This window comes from Pinus tabuliformis, chromosome 9 (genome assembly GCF_031772625.1).
Source record: "Pinus tabuliformis cultivar Carrire ecotype Pingquan chromosome 9, CPIR1, whole genome shotgun sequence".
Classification (NCBI taxonomy): Eukaryota; Viridiplantae; Streptophyta; class Pinopsida; order Pinales; family Pinaceae; genus Pinus; species Pinus tabuliformis.
In genome coordinates this window covers 592262558-592282601 of record NC_142307.1, presented here as the reverse complement: position 1 = coordinate 592282601, position 20044 = coordinate 592262558, and positions in this window count along the sequence as shown.

Below are 20044 nucleotides of genomic sequence, written 5' to 3'. Positions count from 1 at the left end.
TTAACAAATGTGTTTGGGTCCATAACCAACCTCTAAAAGGTATTCCCCTCAATTCAAGTGCCTAACCTTCAAGGTGTATATCACATGGTATAAAGCTCCCAAACATAAGTGTCCTCCTTCAAATGCCTAGTATTACTCCTCCTAGATAGGTACCTCCTTGAATCAAGCAACAACTCCTTCATTATGTGTACCCAATGGGTTAGTCATCATATTGATCAGGGTAATAACTTCGTAGGTAAGGGTGTTATGCTAGAACTCTAGACAAGGTCAAGTAATCACTAAAACTAAACCATCTGTATGTCCATGAAGCATCACCAAAGGACTAGCACAAAGTGAAAACACTTCTTGAGTAAACCCAAAAGATAACACAACCTCTTTATAAGAAAATTGTTTTATGTAACATCAATCAACTTTGTATGAATCTACAAGTTGTAATTTTAGTGCATTTGCAATGTTTAAATAATATTATTCTATCGTGATAGAACATCAGTCTTATTACCCACAAAAATTGGATACCCTTAGGATAAATTTTCTCGTATTCATCTTCTTCTAACCTTGTAGCCGATGTGATGTGCCACTTTATCTCTTCTACATGAATCAGTCATATATTTCCTCACCCATTTGTCAAGAACATGTGTTAGAAGGTAGGAAATTCGATCCAAAACAATGTTATTCATTGTGCAATCGGGTGCTTATGGTTGTTTTTCATTTGGGAATTTGGCATGGATTATTGGGTGACATGGAAGAAGGAAGGGTTTTGACCGTGATTTTGTTCCCTCACCTTAAATGGGAGGTTAATATTCAATCCTAGTCCAGTGGGACCTCCCCTATTGGCCCATGGCTTTAAGAAAGGCACTACTTGGGAAACCCTTGTTTTGGTAGTGTGGTCCCATTTTCCCATTCCATATTTATCACTCCCCTCCACACATTTCGATCTTTATTCACCATCTCCCCTCTCTAGGTCCACAAGGTGTTGGCACACCCCCCCCCCCGCTCCCTTGTCGACATATCTAGTTCGAGCCTGGAAAATGGCCAAGAGGTCTAATGAAACTAAAATAAAGATAAAAGTATATCATGGCCACAAGCAAGAAACAAAAGAAAGAAAACTATAAAAATGAAAATGATGGTTAGGACATTAATAATAGCAAGTGGGAAAAATGCAAGCATGAGATCTACCCCTTATCATTATGTCCATCACCCAATTCTTGGGCCAGTGTTTCCCTATTACATCACTAAAAAGGAACCCATGTCCCAACCGCTGGTGGGAAATGAACTACCCCACCTTTAAGGGGGTAACCACTGCTATACATTATACACACATGCTCTCATTTCCTAGAGCTTCGAGCAGTAATACAAAGAAAAATCAAGAAAATGAAAAAAGAAATAATAGGGGTGGAAAAAAAAAAGTATGGGATAACTCATGCATCCATGATTTATCCCTCCTCACATATATATATATATATATATATATATATATATATATATATATATATATATATATATATATATATATATATATATATATATATAGATATATATATATATATATATATATATATATACCCAAAATGTGGATCTCCTCATCATTGCTACCCCTTTGACCATGGCATATGGCTCTAAGACTCCTTTCCCCCATTATGTTTCATTATTGTTCAAATGCCACCTATTGATTGAAGGACGTACCTGGGACCTATCTTTCCCCGTAGGGGTTGGGAACACATAATAGGATTGTTTATTAGCCACTCCTACCTAGGGAGGTAATACTATTATGTGACCAAAGCCCCAAATTTGGAAGGGAAACCTCAGATGAAGTGTCAATTTTCCCTTGACTAACAAGCTTGGTTCACTTAGATGCACTAATGATTATTATACCTAATGGAGAATATGCAACACTAGACATTGTGTGTGATTGGCAGGTGGTTTTCATCATGGGTTGGGAAACTTAAATGGGGCCCAAGTCCACTAGAGGAGCATTATGACCAATTATGACACCCTACAGGTGAAGCGTTGAGAGCCATGGGACTCCTACTACTTGTAGAGCATCATTCCACTCCATGGGCACTACAGCACCCCTAACAGTCTGCACTTTTCCCCACATTATTCATGAGATGATGCACTTGGAATAGAATGCCCAAACTAGCTTAGAAGTGTACACATGGCTTGGAAGTTGATCCGAGGCCCAAATGAGGTTTGTCTCATCCCTTGAGACATGGGAGGGATAGCACCATCTTTAAATCCCTCAGCATTGGAGTAGAATCAGGCTATTCCATCACCAGGAGACCCATGAGACCATTTTTGTACCCCAAACACAAAATTGGGGTCCACAGGATGACTTGCATGGCGATTTAGGGGCCCACCATCGTGATTTGTGGATCCCTTTACACTCACTTTGGCACTGGAGGATCCCAACGCATGCCCTCGAAGGGCATACGCATGCATTACATCAACATTTTGACCTCTTTTCTGGGTTAATTATTATGTTTTACATTGGTTGTGAGGTTTTCTTGTAACCTCACCTAGTATTAGCCCAATATTTTATAACTTGAGGGTTTTTAGGCTAAAATTAAAGATCATAGAACATGCATAAATTGGAGAGATATCATTTCATTTTCTCATCATCATCGCTTGGAGAAATTAGATCTCTAAAAGAATTCACACTTGTTTCCTTCTTAGCTATTGGAGTATCTTGGATGCATTTCGATGTGTGGAAGCTATTTTGGATTGCTTTTGGAGATATTTCTTTGATGAATGGATGGATATGCTACATGTTACCTTGTAATTTCCTATTGTTGAATATTTTAATTTTGGAATTGTCCAATGTATGGAAATGTTGCTTCGAGATTATATGCTAATTTATGCCCTAATTTGTTGAAAATTAATTTTAAACACTATCTAGTTGAGAATTTCATATGTTACTCATTGTATAACATGTAATGAATGTTCCTAGTGGAGTAATTCTTATAACTCTCCATCAAATTCCATTTATCATTGAGTGGGTAAATGCTAGAATTTTGATACCTAGGTCATCAAATTTTGGCCTCCTTAGCAACAAATTAGGCTTATATAGAGCATCCTTGACTCAATACGCCCAAAGGACAAGGCACTAGTCCAAGTCTTTTGTGATCAACCTTAAACCTTTTCCATAATTTTCTCTCTTCAAATTTGGTCCTTTTAAGGCTAAGGTGAAAATTTAGGGCTTAGGGTGAAATTTTAGGGAGGAGGATTTTTGGTGATTTGAGAGCCTAAACATCAAGAGGTAGGTTTGGACTACATGACCTATTAATTTGGTGGGAATCCACTCAAAACTCATCCATACAATATCTTGCCCTAGGTGTTGCTCTAAGAGGGAAACCCTAGTTTCTTCTCCCTCAACTTGAAAACTTTCTTGAGGGTTTCATGAACCCACCATGAACCTTGGATTAGCTAAATATCATTGTAAGAAACACTTTCCCTTGGGCTTGACCTCATGAATACCTATTACCATTGAAAACCTCAAAACGGTAGGTCTTGTGCCTTCCTTTATAGCGATTTTCTTAGAGAGTGATTTGTTTCTTTGAAGCTTTGTGCCTATATTGTGCCTCTTTCTGAATGAGCCTTAGTGAGATCATTTTGCACTTTAACCATAACATATTTATTTCAAATTATATCATCATTATTGGGACTCCTCACATTGTTGAAATTTTGTAAAGAGTAGGGGGGCTTGGTTGTGGTGACAATGGGTCATTTCCCCATTGTTAGCACCTAGTCTAGTATTTTGTCTTGTAGGGTTTCCCTCTCCAAGGCCTTCTAGATTGTGTGGTAACAATACCTACTATGCAATATTCATGACCATAAGTGTATATCCACACATGTCAACATCCAAGTAATAAGCACTCACAAAATTCTATTGATATCCAAGCAATTTGTAACTCAAGCTCTGGATGGTGACCATTCAAGGAGAATACAACAAAGAAACTTGGTTTACACAACCAAACCAATCTAGTCACTCTTAACGTTTTCTAGGGACTCAAAAATAACAATTTACATCTATGAAACTAAAGGAACAAAACCTTGTATCATTTCTCCTATCAAACTTTGAAATCACTACAAAATAAGGAAGACATCAACAATAACCTGTCAAAAATTTCACATCCCTAAGGTCATCATCACAAGACAATTTTTGTTGGCACCAAACCAAGGGTTATTTACGACACCTCACAAAGATAATCAAATTTCCAACATGACCAACACAAGTGGATCAAATTGATTAAAAATATAAGATAAAATATGCATGCATCTCAACTCATCAATTATGAAATACCAAGCTCATGGTAAAAGTAACAATAACCCACCAATAACCTATAAAGGATCATCATGAAACCATGGACATTAGAATCCCTCTCATAACATCAAAACATTTGGAAATTGAAGCAACAACCTCACCAAGGTAACTTCCCCCTCATTAAGAGAGTCCTAAAGTAAGAGTATTTTCAAGGTGAACTCTCTCTCCCTGAGAATATCTAATAATCTTGTCGCATGTACTCGTCACTGCTCCCATCAACTAAAACTTGAAATCAATCATTAGTTCCATCATCATGGGTTTTGAACCTCTCTCTCTTCCACACCTTTCTTGAATTTCAAACATTCCAAGACAAGAGTACATATATGAAGAATATTATCTAAAAGAAAGATCCAGTCTCCAAGATCAATACAAAGTATAAATGTGCAAGATCACCAATAATTTTTTATCACATTATCACATCCATGATCAATCCCTCCACAAATTTACAAGATGTACAACTAATATTGTCCCAAGGGAAAACCTCAGAAGGTCCCTCCAAAGGTAACAACCACTAAAAATAAGCTAGGTTTCAATTCCCGTAAAACTTTGACACAACTCAAACAAAAAAAAGAAACAAATAATCATTGATCTATCTTAGGATAAATCATCCCATCTCAAGCTCCAAAAATCAGCAAAAAATAAAATGGTTAAGCATTCCAATGACATGCCTTAATCCACTCCAAACATTAATATCCACTTGAACAAATCAACCACCCATTATAGGGCCTACTAAGAATCACACCCTCTAAAATATATATCACATACCAACCAATAATGATACATATTTTCCACTAATAATAGGTTTACATTCATATCTACTATAAGAATTTAGCCACCTATCACAAGTCCCACTAGGAATCACATCGATTGGAAATAAATCCATTATAGTCAACAATCTAGTAGATATACCACCTATCACATGTGCGAATAAACCAACATATGTTTGTACAAGTTACTAACAAGACAACCCCCATATGTAGTGCTCTATAATACAAGGATGCACAAATATCATACTAGGGCATATCCAACCCCGAATATGAAAATTTCCCAAGCATGAACATCATAGGGCTTAATGCACCTCCTCTAATATGGTTTTTCCTCCAGCAAGATGTTATTATAAGGCTTCTCTTCCATGGCGCTATCCATGTGTCTTAATGCAATTCATTCCCACCCTATGTGTCATGTGTCCTCTCATGTTACCAATACTCCTCTCATATGTGCCCATGTAGTTACTATGATCCAATGCTTCTACTCAACATATGTTTAACTTTGTGTCCACAAACAACCTCCAAAAAGTATTCCCTCAACCCAAACATCCTTAATTCAAGTGCTCAAACTCTAATGTGTATATCTCATGGTCATAAGCTCCTAGAGATAAGTGCTTAGCACTCCTCCTCCTAAGTAGGAACCTCTCCTAACCAAGCACCCAACTCCCCCATAGTGTGACATACCCAATGGGTTAGTCATCATGTTAATAGGGGTAGAAACCTCCTAGATAAGGATGTCATGATATTAGTCTAACCTAGGTCAAGCATCCACCTAATCTAAACCATATTTCCATGAAGCATCACCAATTGACTAGCACTAGGTGAAATCATTTTTGGAGTAACCCCAAAAGTTAACACTCCATCTTTACAAGAAAAGTACAACTCCCTATGAACCCATGAGTTGTAACTTCAGTTCCTCCATAATGTTGAAAGAATAATCATCATCATGTTGAAGGAATATCCTTCTTCATGATAGAACATCATACTTATTATGCAAAAGTCATACCCCATTAGAGAAATTTTGAGGTCTAAAATTGACCTCCTAAGGAATATTATAAAATAATAGTGGAAATAATAAAATAAAATTAGATTACATCCTCAAATTTTAGAGTGAAAAAGGAAAAACTATTTTTTCAACTCACATTTTCAACTTATCTCCCTACGGTTTTACTCAAATTTCTAGTGGGAGCATTCATTGGATGCGGAATTTAATTCCTAATCCAATAAATTTTTTCACATATTTCTCATTTTTCATGTGGTAGGATCCATCAAAAGTATGCAACATGGGTACTCCCTATGTGAGGAATTAAATTTTTCATCTAATGAGTGTTCCCGCTCAAAATTTGAGTAAAATCGTAGGGAGATAAGTTGAAAAAAGTAGTTTTTTATTTTTTTATCTTTTTACTTTTTTAACTCCAAAAATGGTGAATCATCCCCCATGGTTGACATCATCATATTGAATCCTATTGGTTCTTATAAAGTTGACTTTGGTTGTGTATTTTTGTTTTGAGGCCCATTTTTTACCTCAAAATTTCTCTAATTCATAAGCACAAATCCACACACCTCAACATCCAAGCAACCATTGTTCACAAAGGTCTATTGCTCTCCAATAAATAAACCAAGTAATTTACAACTCATCCTATGGATGGTGGTTCTCTTTCTTTCACCCTTAAGGCTTATTTGAAATATTAAACTACAATAAAAATATTCCAATTCCCTTCAACCTAAGTTCCCTTGATATCCCAAAAGAATAAATACCATGTAAGTGTACTTCAATAACACAATGCTACAAACCTTAGGGAAGAATTTTCAAGCAATACAATGGATTTGATTTCTCTTGTTACAAAAAATAATAACAATAGTAAGTATGTTCATTAATCTTCAAGATATATTTTAAATCACCTAACCACCATAATTGTATGTTATGTTAAATCAATGAACAAGTGCTAGAATTTGTTCAATCAAGAAGAAACATAAGTTGAAAACACACACACATATATGAATTGAAAGTACATACCATAACATTATCACAAATTTGATATGAGCCATGGTCTCTAACCGTATGAAACAATAGAAAACCCTAACCAATAACTTCTCCCACCTAAGAATCACTCCCAACCAAAGTTGGCCTCTACACCAAATATCATCAATATGATAATATCAACATCAGCAAGTCCACCTTGGCACATACACCAAGCTTGTATCACACAAACTCTCTGAACTAGTGATTTTGTCTTCTTTGGGTTTACAAACCCTAACCATGTTGCATCATACACGAACATGAAAAGACATTTCTATCTCTAGCATCCAAGTCTACATGTCCATCCTATGTTTGAATCCCAAAACCTTAGATCTTCAACACTTGCATCATCATAAGAACCAAGACTTGTATGGATCATCAAGAATACAATAACTGTCTTCTTCCAAGCATACATCACACCAAGATCAATACACATTGAGCTAGGATCTCCATGATGTTTCCCTAGCCTTCATTCATCATCTAATAGCATGGGTACTAAAGCATGCAAGGAATTAGCTCCACACTCCATGTCTTCTCCTAGAGTACAAACCCTGGAACTGCAACAAGAGCCAAAAGAACCAGCATTATATATAATGTTGTATCTATCTTTAGGGTTAATTTGAATAGCACAAGCCTTATCCTCTCATAAGAGTAAACACTCACATCACACAAAATAAATATCTCCAAGGAAAACCAAGACATTTCTCTCTTTTCTCATATTTCTCTAAGGGTTTCTTCATAAAACCTAGGATATTTCTCCCTACAAGACTTCTCCAATATAATATAAATAATAGAGTACAATGATGATAAAATGAATTACAAGAGTTCTCTCCTCCCTTTCTATGTATAAAGGGTGAGATAAACTAACATTAAAAAAAGGAGATTTCCATACAAGTAACCAACAAGAAAAACCCACATGCAATGCTCTATAGTACAAGAATGTACAAGCGTCATACTAGGATTTATCCAACCCCAAGATAAATTACCCTCTAAAAATGAATCTCCTAGAGCTCGATACCAATTCTCTGGGATGGTACACTCTCCAACAAGATATAAATCTAAGGCTCCTCTTCCCTAGGGGTGTCCAAGTGTCCCCATACAAGATGTTCCTCCTCTAATTATGCTTGGCATGTCCTCTCATGTGTCCAATGCTCTTCACATGTGTGCCAATGTGGTCACTAATCTCAAATGCTCCCCCTCAACATATGTGTCTACGTCCACAACCAACCTCCATGAAGCATGCCCCTCAACCCAAGCATCTTCAATTCAATTTTCCAACCTCCAAGATGTATATCATGTGATCCCAAGCTCCTAATGCTAAGTTCCCTCCTCCAAGTTCCTAGCAATCCTCCTCCTTGGTAAAAACTCCCCAATCAAGCAACTGACTCACCCATTTGTGCATCCAATGGTTTAATAATCATGTTAGAACTTTTACCAATGTCAATAATCATGCTTGACCATGGTTTAATAATCATGCTAACATTAAATAGCTTAATGATCATGCTCACATTGTAACCAAGGTCAAGCATCCACCCAAACTAAACCATCCCTATTCCATAAAGTAGTAAGTGAAAATGGAGTAACCCCAATAACTAACACATGTCACATGCATGATCTTTGCTCCAATAAACAGAAGAAATTTATTTTAGAATTATTTAGCTCATGGAAAGCATTAGTTTCAAATATTTTTTAAGAGAAAATTTAGATATAAACCAGTAATTAGTAATTTGGAACTATGATTGAAAATTTGCATTTCTTATATTAATTCCCAATCCATGTGCTAAAATGATAAAGGCTTCCCATGGAAGGAGGGTTGTGTAGTGGTAAGCATAGAGGTGATTGAGATTATGTTAAACATGGAAACCTAGGTTCAAAACCATAGAGTGGGTGAGGATGAGGCCAGGTGGAAGTCCTGAGTGATTTTGACAATGTAAATACAACTCTCATAGCATGGCTATTTTTTTTTGTTTTGTTTGTCAAGTAGTCTAAGTTCATTAGATATTACATTAGGCTTAAATTGTGGCTTGAGAAACAGCGACCCAGGGGCATTTAAGCCATCAAAATCACCCAGGGATCGCACCTAACCTGGGCCACACCAACCCTTAACGTGACTGGATTTTTTCCCACGGAGTTTCAAACCCGTGACCTTCACATCATGGAGTGACTTAACAATATACCCCATCACCATCTATTCTATGCTCTTTGTGCCATAGTGTGGCTACTTAGCCAATGGAACAACTATAAATTTTTATAGAAGCATTGTTTCCAAAAGAGAAATGACAAAGCTTGTAATGTTTGTTATAGACATTTTTGGGCATTGCAACCCCAATCATAAATGTCCATAAACCAAGGGCTCATAATTCCCTAAAAGTGTTGTTCCAACCCCTAAAAGAACAAGGTCAGCTGATTACATCATCTCCCAGAAGTTCTCCATGAAAAACTACTCAGAACTGGTCAAAACTGGACCATCTCACCTGCTCCATGGTCAAAGTGCACTGCATCCCACCTAAATGCACACGGGAGGTGCGATGCATACTGAAAAGCCCTTCTATGGGGTGCAATGGGCGAGAGTGGACAAATGGCAGGGTCAATCTGCAAGGTGGAGGATCATGGAATCTTCCAGAAACTTCTCCTGTGACACTTGCCTCTCTGCATTCGCCCAAGGATGAGTAAGAGATCATCAATCTCCAAGTGGAATCAAGAACTATCAGAGAGAGGACACTAATCAAATCTCAGAAGCTGACTCACCCCCCTTGCAAACATCTATATATGGATCCCTCATCCCAGAGATCCAGAGGCTGGAATTTTGTATCTTGTAAGGAAATGTTGCTGGTTTCTCGGTGTAACATCATAGTGTTGGGTGATCTAAGCTTTTCATGAGGTGAAGAAGGGCTTTCTTGCTGAGAGGATGACGCTGGGTCAGAACAGTGGGTTGTAATCCTCTTTTCTATTCTTGATTATTAATAAGGCTATTCAAGTTTTCCTCCACATTCTTGTATAAATGATGATATATGCATTTGTGTGGTCAATATATATCTGGTCCTATATTTTTTATGATAGTAGATCTCTGTTCTTGGATAGTGTTATGCTGTTTTGATTCTACAGGTTCTCTTTGAAGCTGGGTATGAGGAAGCAAGTGGAAAAGATCTGTCAGAAGAGAGAGGAATCAAGCAAGGAACCAAGTGCAAGACAGAGGTTGGTCTCCTTCTTTCCCCTCTTATCTACTTCTCATAAAGGAAAACGAAAGTGGTTTTAATTTGTTTGTTTCTAAGGTAGCTACCAGCCTTAGTGGGACTAGCAGCTCTGCATAGACACTAGATTTCCTGATAACAAAATGGAGACTCCACTGGGGAACGAATAGATTGTTTGTTTGTCTATATTTGTTTGCTTTATAAACTTACAGACGTCCCCTGAAGTCAAGCCAACTAGCCTTCGAACTGCATTTGCTATGCAAGTGAAAAGTAGATCAATGCTGCTTTAGTCTATCTCTGAGTTTTGTTTATGAACTGAAAAATTGGTTTATAAGCTCTCTAATTGCCTTTGTGGTGGCTCTAGTAACCTCCTTAGATCTACCTCTATGATTGATTTACTGTTTACCACTTGCTCGGCCTAAATCCCTGAACTGAGCTACAAACTGTGACCCGAAACCCAGTTGAAGTCTCATCCCTGGATCATCGCACTGTCTCTTCTCTGGAATCTGGATGCATCGCACTTCTCGAGTGTAGTAGGTGTGATGCATCTCACTTTCCCTGTGTTACAGGTGCGCTGATCAGACAAGACCTCTTCTGCTCTTAGATTTTGGTTTCCGTATTCACTCTTTTCAACTCTATTCAGGAGTTTTACTGTCTGTAGTCAGTATACCTCTGTTGAAACCCCTTTCCTTGCCATTATTCCACCTCCATTGTGCAAAGAACTGTAAATGTTCTTATGTATTATGATCCATTTTCAGTTCTCTTTTACAAAGAGGTAGCGTAATTGAACTGTCGTTTCTTGATTTGAAAGTGTCGCAAGTGTCGTTTTCAGTCATAGAAGAGAATCCAATTGTTCTTGATAGTCGATTACACTGTTACTCTTGTATTTGATTTGAATTAATAGTTTTTCAAGTGTCGAAAGCAAGTTTTCAATTCCAAATCGTAAAGTGTCGTCATTGTCTTCATTTTGTTTTGAAAAGAAACTTGTTAGTAAAGTCGCTTTGAAAAATAATTCAGATTTGTGCTTAGCTTTCTTTTTATCATTCACACATTAAGAAGGCTGAAAACAAATACATGCATGTGCATTTGCATTTAGACTGTTTGTTGTTTTGATTTAGGACAGTGCATATAGTGTGTGCTCTCTGCTCTATGTTGAAAGAATATTATCTCTCTTTCCTTAGTTGCTAGGATTTTCATTGCAAAAAGAAGATTAAACGATTGTTTATCATCTTATATTACATTTCAAGAATTGTATATCTACATCACACGGTGAACCTGAAAGGCAAATTTCTTAAGCAAGATCAACTATAAAATAAATTTAATGACTCTAAAAACGATTTGGAACCTAACGCACAACATTTAGAAGTCTAGGCTAGAGACATATTCCGGCGTCGTAAAGCCTGGTAACTGTTGTTTTCATTGCTAGTTGGGTGATTCCTCCACTTTGAGACGATAAGTGCCAGTACGGACTTGTACTCCCACGTACCGTCAAGTATATATTGGGAGACCATAATAGGCTTTATCCTTTATCCATAGGAAGCCGTGTCTGCCACCCTATCGATCGCAATGCACTGAACACAGCATTCGAGAAGATTCACTGTCGTACCATAAAAAGTATTCTGTAGTTTTGCAATTGGTTTGGTAATCCCTCTGTCTAGATTTCTAGAGTAGTCTCTTTCGTTCCTTTTCAGACTCCTTAAAGGAAAAGGTCCATCTAAGCACTTGTCACTTCAAGCTCATTAAAAATCGAAGGCGACTAGAGTCATCTTTTGTTTTTCTCGACTCTTAAAAATTGAAAAAACAAGTTGTGTTAAAGCGTCTAAAATTTATTTTAATTGGAATAAATATCACCTTTCCTACGTTGGTCTTAGGTTGAGGAAAATGGAGTCCACTAACCAAGGAGTTCCCCTTGGGGGAAATCCTAGTCCTTTCTCCTCTTGGGGAGATGTCAGTGCACCCCATATGGCCACATTGTTGCTTCCAGGATTGACAATCGGCTTGCTCGTATGGCTCTTCTCAACCTCTGTCATTCAGAACACCGTGACTCCTAAACAATCAAGTCAGCAGCTAAACGATACCAGAGTTACCCCCCAACCTTCTACTTTGTCCAATTCTTTCTCTCTTCCTTCCTCTATCGCTTGATGAAGCTGGTAAAGCCAAAAATCAAGTAACCGAGAAGAAGAAGGAGAAGAAGAAGAAAGAGAAGAAGAAGGAGCCAAAGGCGAAAAGGGGTGACTAAGCATCGTCTAGCGAAAACCCACACACTGCACTGTCCAGGCCTAAATCGCCATGTTTCATTTGCAAAGGAGACCACTATCATCGATATTGTCCTTACATCCCTCGGATTTTAAGGGACTGGTCCCCTCGTTTGCACAATCCGGTGTTATCAACCTCTGATGATCATGCTGAAAATACACCGTCAACTAGTGAAAGTGAAGCCCCTGGACAAAAAGGAAAATGTAAATTTCCTTGTAAACTATGTGAAGGTGATCACGCCGTCCACCGTTGTCCCTTCTTAGACGAGGCCAAAATAGTTTTGGACGACCATCTGGTTTCACCGTTACGACTTCCTCCTGGATATAAGAAGCTGTTGTCGAGTCTGTCACTAGTTGAAAATCTGGCTGACACGCCATTGTGGTCAGCTGAAGCGTCTCTCATTGAAGATAAACCATCTGAATCCACACCAGATGAAAGTCAAAAGGTCGAGGTGGTAGTTGACCCGGTCTTGCCTTCAGAGGATCCATCTTCAGATGATACAGTCACCGAAGAGAACAAGAATGACACCGTTCAAATTCTCTTCGTAAGCACAGACTCCGATGAACAGGGGGGCAGTCTACCCATTCCTTTACCACAGGAAGGAAGTTCGTCAGAGTCATATCCGACTGTCTATTCGGTCCCACCTCCAAGCAACCTAGTTGTTTCCTTCGATTGGAATATACTAGGCAAACCCTGTTTACCGACTAGTGTACCATTTCGAATCATTGCTCAAATATATAGAATGGTCATGACCGGTACCATCATAGATGAAGGGGCTTCTGTGAGTATCCTTTCCTCAACTTCTTGGAAAGCGCTTGTTTCACCATCGCTTTTTCCTGAGATGAGAAATCTAACAGGCTTTGACAAAGGAACCAGTCGACCGTTAGGGATCCTTCCCAATGTGCCGATAACATTGAGAAGAAAAACCGTTCACATGAACGTAATGGTAGTCCAAGGACCCTTGGATTATAATCTACTCCTTGGAAGCGACTATATTTATTGCATGGGAGCCATTGTCTCCTCACTCTTTAGAGTAATGTGTTTTCCGCATGAAGGAAGAGTGATCAAGACTGTAGACCAGCTTTCATTCCCCAGTTCACACAGAGCAAATAGTCATATACCAACCCTGAATGGTCTTTTCACGCAAGGAATGTGTCATCAATCCCCAGTCCATCCTCCTGATGACCACGAGTGATTCGGAAGATATGACTGAAACCCAGGGGGCATGCACCCTGGCCTGTTTCGACAGGAAAACCTTGGGTATAGTGTAGGTTTCCGCAAAGGATATATGATTGGCTAATACACCCGTCCATTTAGGAGAATGGGGTTAGACCGGAATAAGATACCTCTGTTATAAGGTAGGCCTTTCCCGATAAAACAAATGTTTTGTCTGAAAATTGAGGGGTAACCTGGAAACTCTACTTCACGATTCCTGGGGGCATGCAAACCTTTTGGCATGTAAGCAAAGAGCGACCATTTATTTTTTTAAATTTGTAGGTCCTCTAACCCTTTAAACTCGTAGGATTGGTTGTTTCCTAGCTAGCATAAAGAAAGGATGTGAGGCAAAGCTTTGAAAAAATGCCATTTTTTATACGAGACTTCCTTATTATACAACTGGATCGAGCAATTTTAACACGGAATTCAAGCTCGTTAAAAAATAAACATAAGCAATGAGCAAATGTTCCCCCAGAGTTTAAGCTCATTTAAAACAAATGAACCAATTTCCGGTAAATAACCATCGTGAATGTATTATCATCAGCCTTTAAAGGCTTGGTCGTGTTCTCATCATCACCTCCACTCTATTTTTGGCCGATCATTCACCTCCATTTGATTGTTTACCCTTTTTGAGGAACAGATGCGAAGAGTGATCTTGTTAGCCATCCTTGTGACACTGCCGTGATTGGAAATTTCCAAACCTTACCTGGAATTAGCTGCTACCCAAATTTATCACTCATTCCTCAAAAAACGAGTCTCCTTTAAGCTCTTTTCAACTGACTCGTAAAATATGAAAAGATTGCCAAGCAATTGGCCTCTCCAGCTCGTTAAAGTGACCGGAAGTGCTCTCCCTCCTTTAGATTTTAATCATTTTGGACCTGAGGGATTATTACACAAAAAGATCGAGCGCTTGTTTTATTCGACTTGTTAAAAGTACCGAAAATTCATCCCTTTTGTATTGTTTTATACTTTTTCAGACTCAAGGGATTATATGACGAAAAAGGATTATTGGAATTTTCTTTACGTCCCTTTTTCAGACTCTCCAAAATTGTAAAGGAATGAGTTATCCTTGTCGTTAAACTCGTTAAAACCCAAATAGCGACAAACTTGTCCATACAGACAAGAACGAGTTTCATTATCGCTAGGCTCATTAAAACATAGCGATGGGTTTGCCCGAAGGGAAAATTATAGAACAAGCATATGTTATCCTCCTCAAGCTTGACAAAAATAAAGAGGTACTGGTCAGCAATGACTGGGGAAAAATTGGGAAGAAAATCTTGAAGAAACTTTATTGGTAGCAAGTCACTCTTGAACATGACACTTTCACTCCACATCTGAGTCGGGTTGGGTTGTGTGTTCACTGGTCATATCACCATGGGTCCATCACACCATCCACATTTGGGGTTAACGCTACCAATCCATCATGTCAGTGTCGCTGATATGTTCAAGAGAAGTCGCTCAGAGAATTCACCTGTGTCTCATCCACTGCAATACACTTACGCTCCATTCTTTCATGACCGCCACCCTGAACCTTGTATCATCAGATCATTTTCACCTCCATTGAAATCATTTGCTCCGTTCCGTGTCATTGATGTGGGATTCACTAAGGCCCTCCTATGACGGATCGCTTCTTGTCGACGTCAGCTCATTATCCAGGAAGTCGATCTAGGAACAACCCTTTCAGTACTTTGAAGCTTGCATGCCTCAATGGCAAGTTTCTCACTTCCGGCGACAGGTTTACATCAATGGCCTTCGACCGAAAGATTTTGCATGGTGTTCGATGCAAAGTCCCTTATTTACACCACGTAAATTGTACTGTGGTACCTTGAGGGTCATCATCATTATCGGTGATTCCTCTCACACCTATTAACAGCTTACATCATTGGCTGGTAATCAGGCAATGTCTTTCCATGTTCGACTCCAGAACATCTCTTACATGGATCGACTTGTACTTTGAGTGAAGATCGAACGAGATTGAAGACCCTGGATCTAGTTTCATCCATCAGGGCTGCGATATATATTCAGGAAAATAAAGACATCAAATGTACATCATTACTGCACAGATAATCATCCAATCCAAGGGATGATGGCTCTACTAGAACCATTAGTCTACACTCAGATGATTGTCTGTCTTATGTACATGAAAATGAATTTATAAAGTTGCGCATGGGAATGCCCGCCTCAACTAGATCATGAAAATATTATGAAGATAATGTATTGTATTGTATCTTATTACATGTCACCTTCTAGCTTGAAAAAACTTCAGATCCTCATGATAAAGCATTTCACCCAACATCATCGGATTAACGACCTCATGCTTTAGGGGGAAACTGTTATAGACATTTTTGGGCACTGCAACCCCAATCATAAATGTCCATAAACCAAGGGCTCTTAAGTCCCTAAAAGTGTTGTTCTAACCCCTAAAATAACAAGGTCAGCTGATTACATCATCTCCCATAAATTCTCCATGAAAAACTACTCAGAACTGGTCAAAACTGGACCATCTCACCTGCTCCATGGTCAAAGTGCGCTGCATCCCACCTAAATGCACACGGGAGGTGCGATGCATACTGAAAAGCCCTTCTATGGGGTACAATGAGCAAGAGTGGACAAATGGCAGGGTCAATCTGCAAGGTGGAGGATCATGGAATCTTCCAGAAACTTCTCTTGTGACACTTGCCTCTCTGCATTCACCCGGCAATGAGTAAGAGATCATCAATCTCCAAGTCGAATCAAGAACTATCAGGGAGAGGACACTAATCAAATCTTAGAAGCTGACTCAACCCCCTTGCAAACATCTATATATGGATCCCTCATCCCAGAGATCCAGAGGTTGGAATTTTGTATCTTGTAAGGAACTGCTGCTGGTTTCTCGGTGTAACATCATAGTGTTGGGTGATCTAAGCTTTTCATGAGGTGAAGAAGGGATTTCTTGCTAAGAGGATGACGTTGGGTCAGAATAGTGCGTTGTAATCCTCTTTGCTATTCTTGATTATTAATAAAGCTATTAAAGTTTTCCTCCACATTCTTGTATGATTGATGATATATGCATTTGTGTGGTCAATATATATCTGGTCCTATATTGTTTATGATAGTAGATCTCTGTTCTTGGATAGTGTTATGCTGCTTTGATTCTACAGGTGCTCTTTGAAGCTGGGTACGAGGAAGCAAGTGGCAAAGATCTGTCAGAAGAGAGAGGAATCAAGCAAGGAACCAAGCGCAAGATAGAGGTTGGTCTCCTTCTTTCCCCTCTTATCTACTTCTCATAAAGGAAAATGAAAGTGGTTTTAATTTGTTTGTTTCGAAGGTAGCTACCAGCCTTAGTGGGATTAGCAGCTTTGCATAGACACTAGATTTCCCAATAACAATGTTCAATTGAAAATCATGATATAAGATTTTCCAACAACTTATGATTTTGTTTTATTAATATTCATATTCTAAGTTATGACTTCATATTTCTTTTTTGCAATATTTTTTGTACATATTTCAATTACCTTTCCATCTATTAGGACATGCTGAATTCATAAGAGAAAATTATAGAATATAAATGTTCATTTATACATAATATCTTGAGCAAATTTAAATAACATGATTTAGTTTTATGAAATTGGTTTTCTTTTCAAATGCAAGAACATTGTCATTTAATCAAACTCCTTCATGTGAAGGTTTCGTTCCAAGTAGCAGTCATGCGGGATTTGGAATTACTTTCCCCACATCTCAAGCAACTCTTAGTGATCATCCTTTTTGTTCCACAATGTCTACTTTTGGTACATCTAATCAACCTATTTTTGGGGTAACAAGTATGCCTTCCTTTGTATCTTCTCCCATACCTTCATTCACTTCAATTGGCACATCATCTGGGGCTTTCTCCAATCCTACCTTTAGTGCTTCAACTAGAAAAGCTTTGAATTTGATAGAAATGCAGATAATGGTCAAGCATATCCTATATTTGGAGCAAACCTGAGTTCATCAGCAAGAAATCCAACATTTAGAAGTACTCCAACATCTCAACTTGGTGCTAATAACCAAGCCATTGGTAAGAAAATTTCTAACAAGCCTTTATATATGTTTAAATGGTAGAATATTACAAAACAATGATTGTTTCTTTGCATCAAGGTTATATGTTGTTTCCAACATGGATTTACATTCACCAATGAAGTTGTTAGAGTATTAAACCATCCAACAATGTTCCAATTATGGTTTACCCCACCTAAAAGCCATTTCAAAAAGACAAGATTAGGTGCAAATCTCAATAAATTTTGGTGGAATATATACCCCTTAGACCTAAAACGTAAGATAAAACAAGTTCATGTTATGTAGTGCAAGCCTGACCTTAGGGCATGTTTTGTATAAACTCTCAAATTAAAAATGAAACATAAATTGTTATTTCTTGAACTTGATATTTAAAATTATTTTCATCTAGCTCACATTGTTATTTTCACTATGTTGTCAAGCAACCCAACCAACAACCCCAAGATTCGGTAACACTCTTTTTCATGATCCAATGCTCCAAAAGCAAGATGATGGAAGTAGATTCACACCTTACAAAGTGACAATTGTAGATGGTGGAAAAAATCCTGGAAAAAATCATTCCATATCTGCCATTCCTACATACAAGCAAAAAAGTCACGAGGAACTAAGATGGGAGGACTATCAACTGGGAGATAAAGGTATGCAACCATGAGTTTATTCATCTAACATGTATAGTTATTTATATGGCACGTGGACTTGAACATGACTAATTACTTTTTCTTAATAAGTTTTAACATTTTTTATTTGCTGGACAATCAAATTCACTTAACACAAGCCAAACACCTTTTCAATTCTCAAACCTGAATTTTTCCATTCCAACAACATCTTCAATAACATGTGCTCCAAAAACACTAGACTATGGTAAATTTGGGTTTCATTCACCAATGGGTCCTTCAAGTAATAGAACAATTGAAGCACCATCCAAATCATTTTGTCCACCTTCATTAAATTTAGGATCAACTACTTGTTCATCTTTAACATCATTAAGCTCTCCTCTTTTCATTTCCTCACAATTTAAACCTTCTTCAACCTTCACAACACCTATATTAAGTGGGACATATGTACAAGAAAGTCCATCAAGAAAAACTCACTCATCGGGGCTTTTTTGATCCCCAGTATCCTCACCTTTAGTTACATTAAGCTTCCATTTGCTTGGATCCTCCCATGTTGCCTCATCTTCTTCAACCCTGGAAACTCCAACAATAGTTCCTACATTTATGTCAAGCAACTCAATTGAAACTAGTCTAATACCAGGACCTTTCACATTCCCAAAACCTATTTTAGACAAGGTAGTTGTTGTTTCTAATGTATCTACACCTGATTTTAAGACAAGCTTTCCAATGAATGCAAGCACCTTGTGTCTTGGCAACAATACTCCATCATTGATGTCAAAAAGAAAACCTGCTACCACTTCACAAATAATGGTATGTTCCTTCTATTTTATTGTTATTAGTACTTCATTAATTCCTTTTTCTTGTTGTCATATTATCCATTTAAATAAACTATTATTTGCAGTTTGAAAGTAGTTAACTTTGCAAGGTTCACATCATGTTAGACTTTTATCAAGCATTAAGTACAATTTATTTAATATTCAAGTGAAAGTGCTACTCTAACCATTTGTGAATTTGATTGTAGCCTTCTATGTTTAGTGGCATTCAACCATTGATTCCCAACCATAATTTTGGTAGATTTCCCTTTGACCAAGTTAATTCAGGTATGTAAAGATATTTAAATAAAGATATATTTTAATTTTAGATTTATTAAATATAAATAGTGATGAAAACAAGTTTAGATGTAAATTTATTGATGTTTAAAAATTTTGAGATTAAGATGTAAATATTTAATTATTTTTAATTATAGTAATTAAATTTAAAAAATAAAAATTTTGGTGGGATCGGTATCTTTTTTTATACGATTTATAAAATATTCTTATCATTTTGTGGATTGTTTTGTGTGGCCACTTCAATGGCTACAACAGATTTTCATGGCACATGCATGCAAATTTCTAGTGAGAAAAACTATCAACACCAGTGAGTTAAATCCTATTTTGTTTGATTTTAAAGGCTAGTTGTGTATAAGCATTGTGTTTAAAATGCATCATATTAGTAGTCTATTAGCATCTAACTGCCCATAAAATTATTATTTCATGGTCTAGTGGTACACATAGTGAAATGGTTGCATCTCAAATACCTATAGAAAATCCATTCGGGACTCTTCCAACAACACCCACAATACTTATTGA